The sequence below is a fragment of the Canis aureus genome, chromosome 3 (assembly GCF_053574225.1).
Source record: "Canis aureus isolate CA01 chromosome 3, VMU_Caureus_v.1.0, whole genome shotgun sequence".
Lineage (NCBI taxonomy): Eukaryota > Metazoa > Chordata > Mammalia > Carnivora > Canidae > Canis > Canis aureus.
Genome location: NC_135613.1, coordinates 45,145,907 through 45,159,678, shown reverse-complemented (window position 1 = coordinate 45,159,678; position 13,772 = coordinate 45,145,907). Strand labels below are relative to the sequence as shown.

The 13,772-nt window shown below is 38.1% G+C and overlaps 1 protein-coding gene and 1 long non-coding RNA gene across 29 annotated transcripts in view; one reads left to right on the top strand and one right to left on the bottom strand.

The window, feature by feature from the left end:
- The window catches only part of SGIP1 (SH3GL interacting endocytic adaptor 1), a 204,143-nt gene that overhangs the window by 138,148 nt on the left and 52,223 nt on the right, over positions 1-13,772 (bottom strand). The gene's annotated exons all lie outside the window — the stretch shown is intronic.
- Positions 1-13,772, top strand: part of LOC144310755 (uncharacterized) — a 139,602-nt gene that overhangs the window by 109,961 nt on the left and 15,869 nt on the right. For 5 of the 6 annotated variants that reach the window (XR_013376431.1, XR_013376432.1, XR_013376435.1 and 2 more), the window contains one exon: positions 2,274-2,390. The exons of the other annotated variant lie outside the window; for it this stretch is intronic. This is a non-coding gene — a long non-coding RNA (uncharacterized LOC144310755). The remainder of the gene's footprint in view (positions 1-2,273; positions 2,391-13,772) is intronic. 6 annotated transcript variants of the gene reach the window in all.

The window sequence follows — 13,772 nt, the reverse complement described above, 5'->3', positions numbered from 1 at the left end:
GGAAAGAATGTACCATTTCTATCTCTGAAATACTAATTTTTATTTTAGCCCTGGAGATAGCGACTTCAGCTTCTTTGCTTCAAATACCCTTAGTCATCAATCACCAGCTAATTCTTCTCCCCAACACTACTATGGTGCATCCTCTGTCACTCAGCTATGTCCAACGGTAGGCCATGCCCAAAATAGCTCTCTGCTTCACATCTGCCTCTGGGTGCTCTCTAGTAGAGAGCAGGTTTTATTTATAAGTCATGCATTGAAGTTGCTGGGCTAGCTGGCCATTGTGTGTAATAGAACTCCAAGCCTTGGAAGGAACTCGTTGTTTGAGATGACCAGTTGATATTTTGTTTTTTTGAAATATGAGGGGATGATGAGGAAAGTTCATGGTTAGGAGAAGAGTGTTAGAAACCCAATCATGTTTCATCAGCAATTTTTTTTTTCATCAGCAATTAAAATGGACCTGGGAATGGGTTTGAATTCTGTTGAGAAATCAAAGTAGTAAAAACCACATTACAAGATAGTCTGGTTCACAAAAACAATACATGACTCCAATCTTGCTTTCCTCAGGCCGAATGTTGTAAGATTCCAGGAAAAACGTAATTGTGAAAATGGTCTCTCTGTAACAAATAATGTCTGTTAGTATGTAGTAGCTGTTCTTAACTTCTTTTTGGTCACAGACTTCATTGAGAATCTAATAAAAGCTATGGATTCTCTCCCCATAAAATATTGTCATGCACCTATATCTACCAACCTGTGTGTACTATTCTTGGGAATTTATAGACTTCCTAAATGTATCACAGGCCGAGTTAATTTAAGTCCCTTTCTCTGTAGGAACTCAATTATTTTTTGCATTAATGTGTAACAATGGTATATAATAAATGATATTGGCTGAGACAACCCAGTTATGCCAAGCATTGTAGTGAAGCTTGGTCAGATATTAAATGAGTTATTCAACACTTTAGAAAGAATCAGAGTCTGAGTCAGGCTTAGAATTCACAGTGTTTGTCCTTGGACCCATAATGATGGATGTCTTAAATTACAGTCAATCAGCCGAGTCCTCTGTTATGTCTCTGTGATGAAGCCTCTCTATTTTTCTTCTGGCTCTTCTAGTCATCCGTCTGTTTCTGTTACAAACAGCTACAGTGCTTTTGCTAGGCCCACGGCTTTTAAAAATGAGTAGAGGAGAGGGGGAAAAAAAAGCATATATATTTTAGAAGTAGAAATAGAAACTAAAGAGCTTGATCATTAGCAATGATAATAAAAGAAAAAACAGAGCTCCTACTGGCTCTAATTATAATGGTAGGCCCTCTCATGCATCTTATCTCACAGAAGCCATAAATCCATCCTGCTGAGGAGGTATCATCCATTCACTATTTTATGTATGGGTAGCCAGAGGCTCTAAGAGACTATGTGACTTGTGTAAGACCCCCTGGTTAATAAACTGCACTCTTAACATATATTTGTGTCTGACTCCAAGTCTAGTATTTTTTCCCATTATATATGCTTTTAAAGTACTTATTTTATTTTTTAAAGATTTTATTTATTTATTCATGAGAGACAGAGACCGAGAGGCAGAGACACAGGCAGAGGGAGAAGCAGGCTCCATGCAGGGAGCCGGATGTGGGACATGATCCCAAGACTCCAGGATCACACCCTGGGCCAAAGGCAGGCGCTAAACCGCTGAGCATCCCATAAAGTACTTATTTTAAAAATGAAATCTAGGGACACCTGAGTGGCTCAGTGGTTGAGCATTTGCCTTTGACTCAGGTCATGATCCTGGGGTTCTGGGATCGAGCTCCACATCAGGCTCCTCGCAGGGTGCCTGTTTCTGTCTCTGCCTATATCTTTGCCTCTCTCTCTATGTCTCTGCCTCTCTTAAATAAATAAAATCTTTGAAAAAAAGAAGTTAAAAAAAATGAGATCTAGTTCCACACTTCCAGTATCTTAACATTCTCTATGTCTGAGAGATTTCAAAACTTCCCCCAGATGAAAAGATATGCATGGAGGAGAAAAGGTGACCTACACCTAGAATACTCAGGTGGATTCCAACACTAAGGTTACATGGTCTTGGCTAAGCCACAGAGCAATTGAAACCTTACTTGGAGAACTGGGCTTCTATCCATGAGCATTCAGATTCATGCTGCCTTTTCTTCCAAGATGTGGCTAATTGAACCACAGAGACAATCAGTGGTATCAGGCAGTAATGAGGAAACTTCATATCCTGTTTCCATTCACCCTCAGACACCAAACTAACTTTCACCCATATTTCCTTCTAGATGGAAATTGAAAGCCCTTATGAACTGTCATGGCAAGAATATCAGCTTGTGTTGGCCTGTGAAGGGATCGTGAGTCATTGTGTGGCTGTATTTGTTATGAGCTCTGAGACTCACCAGGTAACACAATAGTCTTATGTTAACTAAAATGATGGCCTCCCTGCCACATCCCGTTACAACATGGTCCATTATAATGACCTGGTGCCAGTATCCTTAGATTAATTTTAAGTGTCCAGGTTGAAAACAAAGCCACGTTACAGTTCTGTGGGGGAAATGTTTTAGCAGTGCCACATCTCAGTCTTCTCAGACTTCGATTTTGCTTCTTGGACTTCCCAGCTTCCCATTCCTGTGCCTTCTTTCATTTCTCTACCTCTTGGCAAGGTAACTGGGATGAGGTAAGCAGCCAGTCTGTGGACTTGTGTATCCAGAGAACCCTGCCCAGGGGAGGGGGCTCCACCTGGAAAGCTACAGCCATACGGCAATTGTCTGATCAGGTAAGAAAGCCTTTAATGCCTGCCCACATGATGCCTTCCAAAGTCATGCTCAGAACTGACCCTGATTTCTCCCTTGGTAACTGCCTCCAGCAACATACCTAAAAATGTTTAGCAAATGCTTATTGATCATTTGCTATATGCTGGAAATTATTCTATGTATTGGGGTACAGAATTAATAAGATAGAGCTTCTACCTTTGAGGAGCACTGCTAAATTGGTGAGATTCATAAAAATATGATTTCAGCATGATATTAGGGTACATTTGTGTGCAGTCATTAGAGCCCATGACAGCACAGAGGAAAAGCACCCACCCCAACCTAGGGACTCAGAGAAGAGTCCCATCTGACATGCATAATCTGAGTCCTGAAAGGTGAGGAAGAGTCTGGTGGGAACAAAAAAATGAGATGAACATTCCAGATCAAACATGGTGACAGAAGGATGACGTGGATGATCTATATAGGAGAAATAGAAGCAATTTGCTATTTGTTAGTAAAACTAAGTAAGAAAGAGACAGTGATAGGAGATGGGGCTAAAAATGTAGGTCAGGATAGGTCATAGGCTGCCTTGCATGCCACACTAAGTGACATGGACTTTGTCCTATAAGTTATCAGGAAGCAAATGTAGGTTTTTGGCAAAGCATTACATGGTTAGATTTGTATGTAGTGGGGAAGATGGATTAAATGGTAAAGACTAGAAGCAAGAGACCAGTTTGAAGACCATCATAACAATCTAGCTAAGAGATATAATGGAGGCCTAAAATCGATAATGGAGATAAAGAATGGATTAAAAATTATTTAGAACATAGAGCAGGGAAAACTTAGTGAATGATAGATGTTGGAATGAGGAGTGGAAAGAACCCAAGATGACTCACAGTTAGAAGTAAGGGGCTACAGGTTGACCAGGGAAGACTTGACTGTCTCAGATTATACAAACCAGATAACCCTTTGCTAATCCAATGTGATAACTCACATTTATAGTTACAGTTATGAGTTAGATCTTCATCACGATACTTATTTTGCCAACTGTCCTATGAGGAAAATATTTTGTCACAGTTGAGGAGATGGGTTCAGGGAAAGTTAAATGGACTTGGGCAAGGTGACATAAAAAACCAGTGGTAGAGAAGGCCTCAGGCTCAGGTTTACACCAAAAATCTAGAAAGTGATCTTTCTTTTTAAGTTATACTGTGTAAAATTGTCCATCTTTTACAATTTTGGCTATTTTGGAAATTTCACATGGTTCTGCAGTAGAGGAATCTCATTGCCTGAGACCCCCATGGAAGAAATGCAGACTGCTTCTTCATTCATCATGTCAGAATCTTTATATTTCTGTATTCTAGTGGTTTTCTTGCACAGACCATTATGCCGTATTATGAGACAAAATCCAGATCCCAATAGTAAATTCAAGGGGTAAGTTTTATAGTCTCAGAAACTTTGATGTATGGGAAACTAACTTCCTTTTATCTAGGACTTTTTCTTTTCAGACATTTCATCGTACTTAGCTAACCTAAGAGATATTTTTATGAGGGAGAGATGCTATTTCTCTAGGTTCCTGTGAAGGTCAAATAAGATAATGCACGCAAAGGGGACTCATAAACTTTAGAGCGTTGTCCAACACATATTAATGTGTTGTTATTTTCTGGTCAGTAATGCAATACAAGGGAGGTGGTGGAAAACTTTAGTTAATTTCTTTCAGACTCCTTTCTGACTCCGTATATTCCCCACATCAGCACATTCCAAGGTTCATCTGCAGTTGAAGGAGCTAGGTGTTGATTATATCTAGCTACAGAAAAAATGTAAAAAATACTCCAGAACCACTTATTAGATAGTAGGGGATAGTTGGGAAGCAATTGCTCAGATATAGGTCTATTGGAGATAATCTCAGCCATCCTTCATATTGTTCTCTATTTCTATTTCATTTTCCCTTCCTTCCTAGATCATACCTTAAATGTTTTGCCTAAAAAAAAGATTAGGTTTTCCTATCCTAAAAATTTATATCAAGCTTTTTAAAAAGGGTCTCTCAGTGTTTTACAGCTCCAGTGGTGTGGTCTGTGTGATTGGTTCTTCTTATTTTTTCAACCATAGCTTTACACTTTAGATGCCCTATCAGAAGCCATAAAAGCAAATATTTTAATTCCAGTCCTTTAGTTTCAGTTCCAGAATTTTCATTATTTTTTCTTAAGCCACTGAGAAAGCCTTATGGCTTTCATTATTATATCTTAAACCACTGAAAAAGTCTGTATGGTTCATTTTTAAAATGGAAATGTAACTCTTCTGGGCTTCTCACCAAGATAGTCTCTGAAATCACTCAACCACAAAATATGGTATTTAATACATAAATCCTATTGTATATTCTATAGTGGTAAATAAAAAGCTATACTTGAGAAATGCCATGAAAGAACTGAAATAAAGTTGTTTTGTTTTAAAAGATTTTATTTTTTTATCCATGAGAGACACAGAAAGAGAGGCAGAGACATAGGCAGAGGGAGAAGCAGGCTTCTCTCAGGACGCCTGATGTGGGACTCAATTCCAGGATCCCGGGATCACACCCTGAGCCAAAGGCAGACACTCAACCACGGAGTCACTCGGTGTCCCTAAAGTGTTTTTTTTTTTTAATCTTTAATATCTTCTCAGAGATTGAATACTCCTAGTCCCTTCTCTTTTCCCAAGTCTAACCATTGTCAAATAGCATTAGCTTGACATTTATCACGTACTTTAGGATTGACTCCTTTAGACTTCACCTTACTTATAAAATATAAGGTGAAATTTTTCATATCTTCTGATGGCATTTGTAAAAGGAGAGGAAACAAGTATACACACAAAGAAATCTTATTATATTCCACATATGATAACTATAGCTCATCATGTCATTTTGTTTGGGAAAGGCCAGTTTCAAGGACTTCATTTTGTAACATTCTTAAAAATTTATGTGAAACTTTTTTTGGAAGTTCTAGGAAATGTCTAGTGTTCTCACACAAGCAAAATATTTTATTTACTTCAAAAAAAGAATTTCTCTTCTTTACCCTCAGTGATTATGAGTAATTTTCAAGGTAAGCAAAGACAGAGCATGCACATTAGGAGATAATCTTAACCTACTTTCTGTTCTACACTTGGCAATTTGAGTATATCCATTATTCCCAGCCTACATTGCAACTGATTCTGGAACTTCAAAGTTTAGAAAAACATTGTTCATTTGCCCAGGTTGGTAGAAAACCTTCATCTTGTCGCCTTGCACCTGTAAGGCTTTGACTTTTCTGAGGGCTTTTACACACACTATTTCATTTGTTCCCCATAGCAACCGTTGCAGAAAGGCAGACAATGGACTGTTCTCTGGAAGAAGAACCCAGGTTTGCATAAAGCCCAAATCAGAGGTTTCCTGTCATGGTCACACATGCGGATCATGCAAGGAGCTTTTAAAATGTTCACATTCCCAGACCTCACTCATTGCAATGCTCATAACTCTGGCATTGAGGCCCAGGAATTGTACATTAAAATGTTTCCCACAAGATCCTGATGCAGCCAGTCTATGATTCAGTCACTGAGAAGCTCAGGTCACATGAACAAATCTGGGGACACTCAAATCCGATGGCAAGTTTCTTTCTACTACCTCAGTTTTTTTTTTAAATCACTACCCACCACTACCCCAATTTTAAACCCTTCTGATCTATTTGGACTTATAAGTCTCTCTAGTAGAACATCCATGCCGTTTGGGATGCTGAAAGTCTGGCTTCTCCAGACCATGAGTTCTTAGTTCAATTGTCTCCTCTCTGTTGCCCTGACACCAGGAATTCCTTTCCTTTGTGCGTAAAGGATCTATACAGAGGCACTTAGGACATTGTCTCAGAAAAGTGGAGTCTACAGAGAAAGAGTCCGTGCATTGATTAGATATACTGCTTTATTATCTGACTACTATAAAGAAAAGATTTCTACTTCAGAATGGAAGTTGAACTAGATCAGGAATTTTCAAACTGCATGCAATTACTCATTAGGGGGTCAGGAAAACAGTTTACTAAGTTTTGACAAGCATTTTAAAAATGAAATGGAGGCATGCCTGGGTGGCTTAGCAGTTGAGCATCTGCCTTCGGCTCAGGGCGTGATCCTGGAGTCCCGGGATCGAGTCCCACATCGGGCTCCCTGCATGGAGCCTACTTCTCCCTCTACCTGTGTTTCTGCCTCTCTCTGTGTGTCTCTCATGAATAAATAAATAAAATCTTTTAGAAAAATTTTAAAAATAAAAATGAAATGGAATAGAAAATAAAGTGCTGCTCCTATAGGAAGAATAGGTTATTATTTTTCTTTTGCAAAATACTTTACTTTCAACCTGCATATGTACGTATGTGTGTATGTCTGGGTCCAATGTAACATTTTTTATTATTTTGGAGGTCAGCATAAACATTTTTTGGAAAATACTGGGTTGGATCATTTAGTTTCTTTCCAGGTATAGATTTTAGAATTCTATTTTCATACATGCATACATGATTATACATGATCAAAAAATATCCCCCCCAAAAGAAAACTCTGACAAAAGCAAGGGAAAGGAAAATATGTTTGAGTTTTATTAAAGAAGTATAAAGTTGCTCTTAGCAGAATCTTTTTGCTTCTTTTGAGCAGCACCAACATTTGTATTCTTGAAAGTCAAGCATTCCCTTTGTGTTCATACTGAGGAGATATCTATTCAAATCAAAGAAAGATTAAATCTTAGACACAAGTTTTTGTCTAATTGTGAGTCATAATCTTTAGATGATGACTCTTTTTAAACAATTAAATTTCTATAGGTTTATTGAAATGAATCCAAGGGTACAAAGACTGTCTAACATGCTGTTCATAAGGCTGCCTGTTAAATGCCACTGAACAAAAGCAAAGCAAAAGCTCACCAACACTCTGGAAAGCTGTGTTTTAAAATACCCATTACAATAGAGGCCAACATGTGAAATCTTATAAAGGTTCTATCAGCATTCATTGGACCTTAGGTTTTAGTATTGCTGCCTCTCTGGATTCACGAGATAGTATCAGGGATTGTTTCTGTGAGGGCTGATGGGAAAAATCCAGACTCTCTTCAGTGTTAAATTGGAGCTCACTGGGTTGAAAATAGATCCCAAGTGTCCAATTTCCTGAAACACAGGATCAGCCATTTAGCTACAGGAAACGTGAGAAGAGGACAATGTTCCCTGAAAGGACTCAAGGTCTCCCTGGTTACAGCAACTGAAAACAGTGTTTTAGCATTTATTCATACCGAACAAAAATCCTCATGCCATAATATCTTATACATTTTCCTCACCTGCTCAAAAACTAAGAGGAGCAGCAGTTAAATCAGTACCAATCTTACTGTAGTTAAGGAGGATACTTAGAATGGAAGCCCATCTCTTTATATTGTAAATTCAAACTTGGAAGGAAGTAGACAAGTGAGGATTTGCAGAGATAAAGCATGGCTTTGTAAAAAGTGTCGCAGGAGGAGAATCAGGACACCAAGATTTTGTTTTAGGGTCCTGCCTCTGATTTGCTATGAATTTTTAGGCAGGTCGCTGAGACCCTGCACCCTCGATTACTTACCAGCAGCTTAGATTTGGACACGTCACCAAAACTGGATGTTCTCAATTTCTTTTGGCATAAAATTTGACTGATTATACCTACCTTATGGGATTTTTCATGAGGAATAAATGAAGTAACATGGATGGAACATGGTCCTCAGTGCCCTGAAGCAGAGGTTCCCAAACTCACTTGGTATCTAAGTAATATTTTCACAGAATAGAAATACCTAATAGCTCCATTCATTGAGTAGTTAGGTGCAAATAGCTTAATGAGTATTTTTGTCCTTAAGAATTTAGTAATTTTATGAACAAAATACATAAATTGAAAGAAAAAAATAACAATTTTATTGTATTCGGGAATAAACACAATTACTCACTAATGAGATGCATATGTGTGTCGGGTCCTGCACCAGACACTGCCTCCTTCATTTCCTGTTCCACACTGATTTTCATGCTCTACTTGCTTATTATCATGGTTACTGTCTAACACACAGGTTTGCAAAGATAATCATCTAAGGAATATAGCATGGTTTAAGGTTGAAGGTGTGAGGTACACTAAGCTCCTTCAACATCTGACATATATTACTATCTTTCCTTTGAAAATCTAAAGTGTCTCTGCTTCACTACGGTATCTTGGCACACAGTGTGGAAACTGTGGCTCTAGCACATAGTAGGTCCTCAGGAGGCATGTGAACTAGATAAATGATCTCTTTCAGGTAAATTGTTCTATAATTTGTTAGGTTTTTTTGTGACTTTTCTTATATTAGTCTGGACATAATGTATAGGAAATAGATTTAAATCACCTGTTTTCTCCTTTCTTCTGGATTAAAAGGCACCTTTATTGTCAAAAGTCACTGGTGTCAGTATCTAGACACTGATAATCTCTGACACTGAAGGTTGCCAGTATGTATTAATTATTGCAAAAAAGGGGCAATCATCTTTAAAAATATGCACATGCCCAAGAGAACTTACTTTCCCCTACACTGGCCAGTTGTGATTTTTCTCTGCTTGAACTATAAAGGAATTAAAATCTGTTCAAAATTTACCAGCTGCATATGGCACTACTTTTTAAGGAATGTTGTATTTCATACAAAAACACTCAATTTAGGGAATTTTTATTTATGAAAGATAAAAGACATTTCAGCAAAGTATCTGAAACACATTTAGAGCAGGGAAAGCTGGGGGAAGAAAAGAAAATGTTAATGCATAATTTTTTCCCCTAATTTGGCATGGACAGGGAATAGAGTATGCTAGAAAAAAAAAATCCCATATTCTGGGAAGAATTTGGACATAAATGCTGACTCTGGGGCTCCATCTTGTGTCAATGGCAACTTACTGTTAGTGGCTCTCTGTGTTATGTTGAGAAGTGTTATGTTATGTTAAGAAGATTATGTTTGTTAAGTGTTATGTTAAGACGGATTCTGAGGAAAAATCCAACCTCTTTGAAAAATCAAGTGCCATAATCCGCTAGTGATGTCTGTCATAGACTTAGGATCAAAGGCATGCTGTTGCATGCTGATTAAAATATATACAACATCAGAACACTTTCCCTCTCCCATTTTTAAGGGAAGAAAGCCAGATCACATTTTTGCTTATTTACTGTTTTATACTAAAAATAGAAAATAAAAGAAACAAATATAAACTAATAATATCCTCTCAAGTTCTAATAAAGTTCCCAGGCTAATAGAATGTTAAATCAGCAGCTTTCTGCTACAGTATCAATGACTCAGGTCAAATAAGGGAGCAAACACATCTTTGACAACAGTCCTCAAAGTAGCAACATTAGGAAATAGTGTGAACACAGCCACTTAGGTGGTTGAAACACCTGAGCACCATTCTCTCCTACTATTCTAAAGAAACAATTCTCTTTATTTGATACTTAATTCCTACAAGATGCAGCTGCAATTCCCAAAATCTCATTGCAGATTTCTAAAAAATCTTTTGAGATAAGTTTAGATTCACACGTAGTTGTAAGAAATAATAAAGAACCATGTACCTTTCCTCCCATTTCCCATTCCAATGGCAAATCTTGTAGGACTGTAGTACAATTTCACAACCAGGAAACTGACGTTGATTCAATTCATCCAACTATTCAGATTTCACCAGACTTACAGGCGTTTGTGCGTGTGTGCATGTGTGTGTGCTGTGTGTACGTATTTTTTAGTACAATTATACAACATATGTACCTTCTTGTGACTGCCACACCAATTAAATTACAGAACAATTTTGTTACAAGAACTTCTTGTACTACTTTTTTTTTTTTTTTTTGGCTTAAACAACAGAAATGTATTTTCTCACAGTTCTGGAAGCTAGAAGTCTAAGATTAAGGCGTAGGCAGGTTTGGTTTCTTCTGAAACCTCTCTCCTTGTATCCCTCTAGCAGACACAGCCACCTCTCTCTCTTCCCTCTTCCTAACCTCTGGTAACCACTGATGTCTCTTCCATCTCTATAATTTTGTCACTTCAAGAATGTTATATAAATGTAATCATACAGTGTATAACCTTTTGAGGTTGCCTTTTTCCATTTTCTTTTTTTTTTTTTTTAAGATTTTATTTTTAAGTAATCTCTTGTACTGAACATGGGGCTTGAACTCACAACCCTGAGATCAAGAATCACAAGCTTTATTGACTGAGCCAGCCAGGCACAAGGTTGCCTTTTTCAATATGACTTAATTACCCTGAGGCCAGTCCAGTTTGTTGTGTGTATGTTACTAGTTCATTCTTTTTTTTTTAAAACTAGTTCATTCTTTTGAGTCATATTGTGTAATATGGATTCCATGGGATGGTTTAACCATTCATCCTTATTGTAAATATCATGAACAGGTTAAGAAATCCAGTGACTAGAAATGCCAAAGTACGAACTTTTACATGCATAATACCTGACAGTGGAACTCAGTAGTTCACCAATATAACTTTAATCTTTATCCTGCCATATTTTGTGACGTTATGTAAAGTAACTGGGGGGTGCCTTATAATGCCTTAACCAAGGTGAAAATCTGATTAATGGAAACAGCACACAATGATGAGAGATAATGTGTTTTAAGCTAAAAGTACAGACAAGTGACTTCACTGTGGCCTGTTCCCAAGATGGAAAATACATTTCACTTCCAGTAAAAATGATGAGCTATTGGAAGTGGCTGTCTGGAGGTCTGTGAACGAGAATTCAGAGGGCAAGTCTGGGCTTGGCAGGAGCAGAACCCAGCTGGTTCCTGATGTCTGCCCTAGGCATTGGGGGAGATACTGCCACAACTGTTCCAGTTGTTTGTCAGCAGTGGTGTCCGAGCTTAAAGAACGTTTCCATCAACAGAAAGGTCAATAACCCAGATAGGTATATAAAAACAGTATTTAGAAAACCAAACCTGATAAGTATGTCTGTCATTGTTCAGGGAAGGAGCTCTCAGCCAGGAAGGCATCACTGGAAAATATATCTCTATAGTAGGAAAGGATGGCTCAGGCCAGGAATGCCCTTCATTACAATCTACTGACTCCTTTTTATTTCAACTCTATGCAGATCAATAAAACAGTTCATTCTGATAGAGAAAACAGTGGCCAAAGTAGCTGAAATGTTTTCCATTTCCCTACCCTTGAGTGTTTAGTAAGTGACAAGTAGGGTGCTAATACATTTTATATACATTATCTCATTAATTCTCACACAATCTCGTGGAGTTGGGTCCTATTATTATCCCCATTCACAGATAAGAACTGAGGCTTAAAGTTTGGTAATTCACTCAGGCTGGAAAAGGAAGCCCTTGGTATCTGCCTCCACTGCCTTTCCTTCACCTCAGACTTTCCTTTCTCATTATAAGTTAACAAATTGGAGTTATGCCTAACATACAAATCTCTGAGTCTGGGCTGCATGATCATTTCCACCTTCCTGGAGCCTGCTCATTTGAGGGCACTGGCAAAATCAAGTGCCTGGATCCCCAAAGGTTAAAGACCTGACCCAGGAAGTGGAGACTCACATGTTTTATGAAGCCACTTTGCTTAGTCTTGAGCCAGCCTTCCTAAGCCACACCCTTCCTTATCACACTAACAAACCACAACACAGATCTCATCATAAATGATTGAACTTCTGAAAAAAAAATTGCTATGATTATATTTTAACACTTACAGGGTGAGAAACTATGCTAGCAGGTCTAATAGATTGAAACGAATTTCCCAAAGAGATCTACAAGGAAGTAGAAAGAAATTATTTTGAGAACTAAATATGTATTAGGAATTCAGTGGGTAAAAAACCTTTACATTCAAATAAACAAAAAGAAGTTTCTATTTTTTTCTTCCGCATATGTTGTTTATTCCCATTAGATCATCCCACGAATATGCTTCATTCTCACTTCTACATTTGGTAGATATAGTAGTATTTTTAAATTCCTAAATTTATACTCACATTGCACTTTACAATGTTGCGAAGAAGAAAAACACATTCTTGTTATTAGGTAATCATGGATAAATTCTTTTATGTTACCTCTCATGACATTATTCATTAAGAAATTCATAAAGCTTAATCAAAATATTTGTTCTAGGGATCCCAGGGTGGTGCAGCAGTTTGGCACCTGCCTTTGGCCCAGGGCGTGATCCTGGAGACCTGGGATCGAGTCCCACATCGGGCTCCTGGTGCATGGAGCCTGCTTCTCCCTCTGCCTGTGTCTCTGCCTCTCTCTCTCTCTCTCTCTCTGTGTGACTATCATAAAATAAAAAAGTATATATATATTTGTTCTAGTCTCTGATTTAAGATTATAATTAAAAAAAGATTATAATTACAGAAATATTCTTTAAAATATGTGGGTATCAGGGCACCTAGGTGGTTTGGTCAGTGAAGCAGTCAACTCTTGGTTTCAGCTCAGGGCATGATCTCCAGGGTCATGGGATCAAGCTCTGCATCAGGTTCCATGCTCAGCACAGAGTCTGCTTGAGATACTCCCTCCTCTCCTTCGGCCCCTCCTGCTTATGTTCTCTCTAAAATAAATAAATAAATCTTAAAAAAATAAAATAGAATATGTGGATATCTCTTAACTTTATTTAGAAGAAGAGGAAGCCAAAGCATATAAAAAGTAATTGGCAGATTGTAAGGCAAATGAGGAGCAGAACTAGGTCTTAGCTGGGTCTGTGAATTCATTGTGCCTTATAGCTCACACCAGTATTCTGTTTTCCTAAATGACTAGAAGACACTCTTATAAGGGAACCATAGACCTAATCAGCCACATAGAGTAGTAAGTGCTATGAGCCAAGTGACTCCTCCAGCCCCTGTGAAAAATGAACTGGAACAAGAGCAACTCTCAATCAGTGCTGGTAGCAATTCAAAAAGGTACAGCCAGTTCAGCAATTTCCTACAAACCTACTCTTACCTAGCAATTCAGCTCCTTGGTACTTGCCCAAAGGAGTTGGAAACTTATGTCCCCACAAAAACCTGTACATAGATGTCTATAGCCGCTTTATTCATGATTGCCAAAACCAGGAAGCAACCAGACATCTTCAGTAGGTGAGAA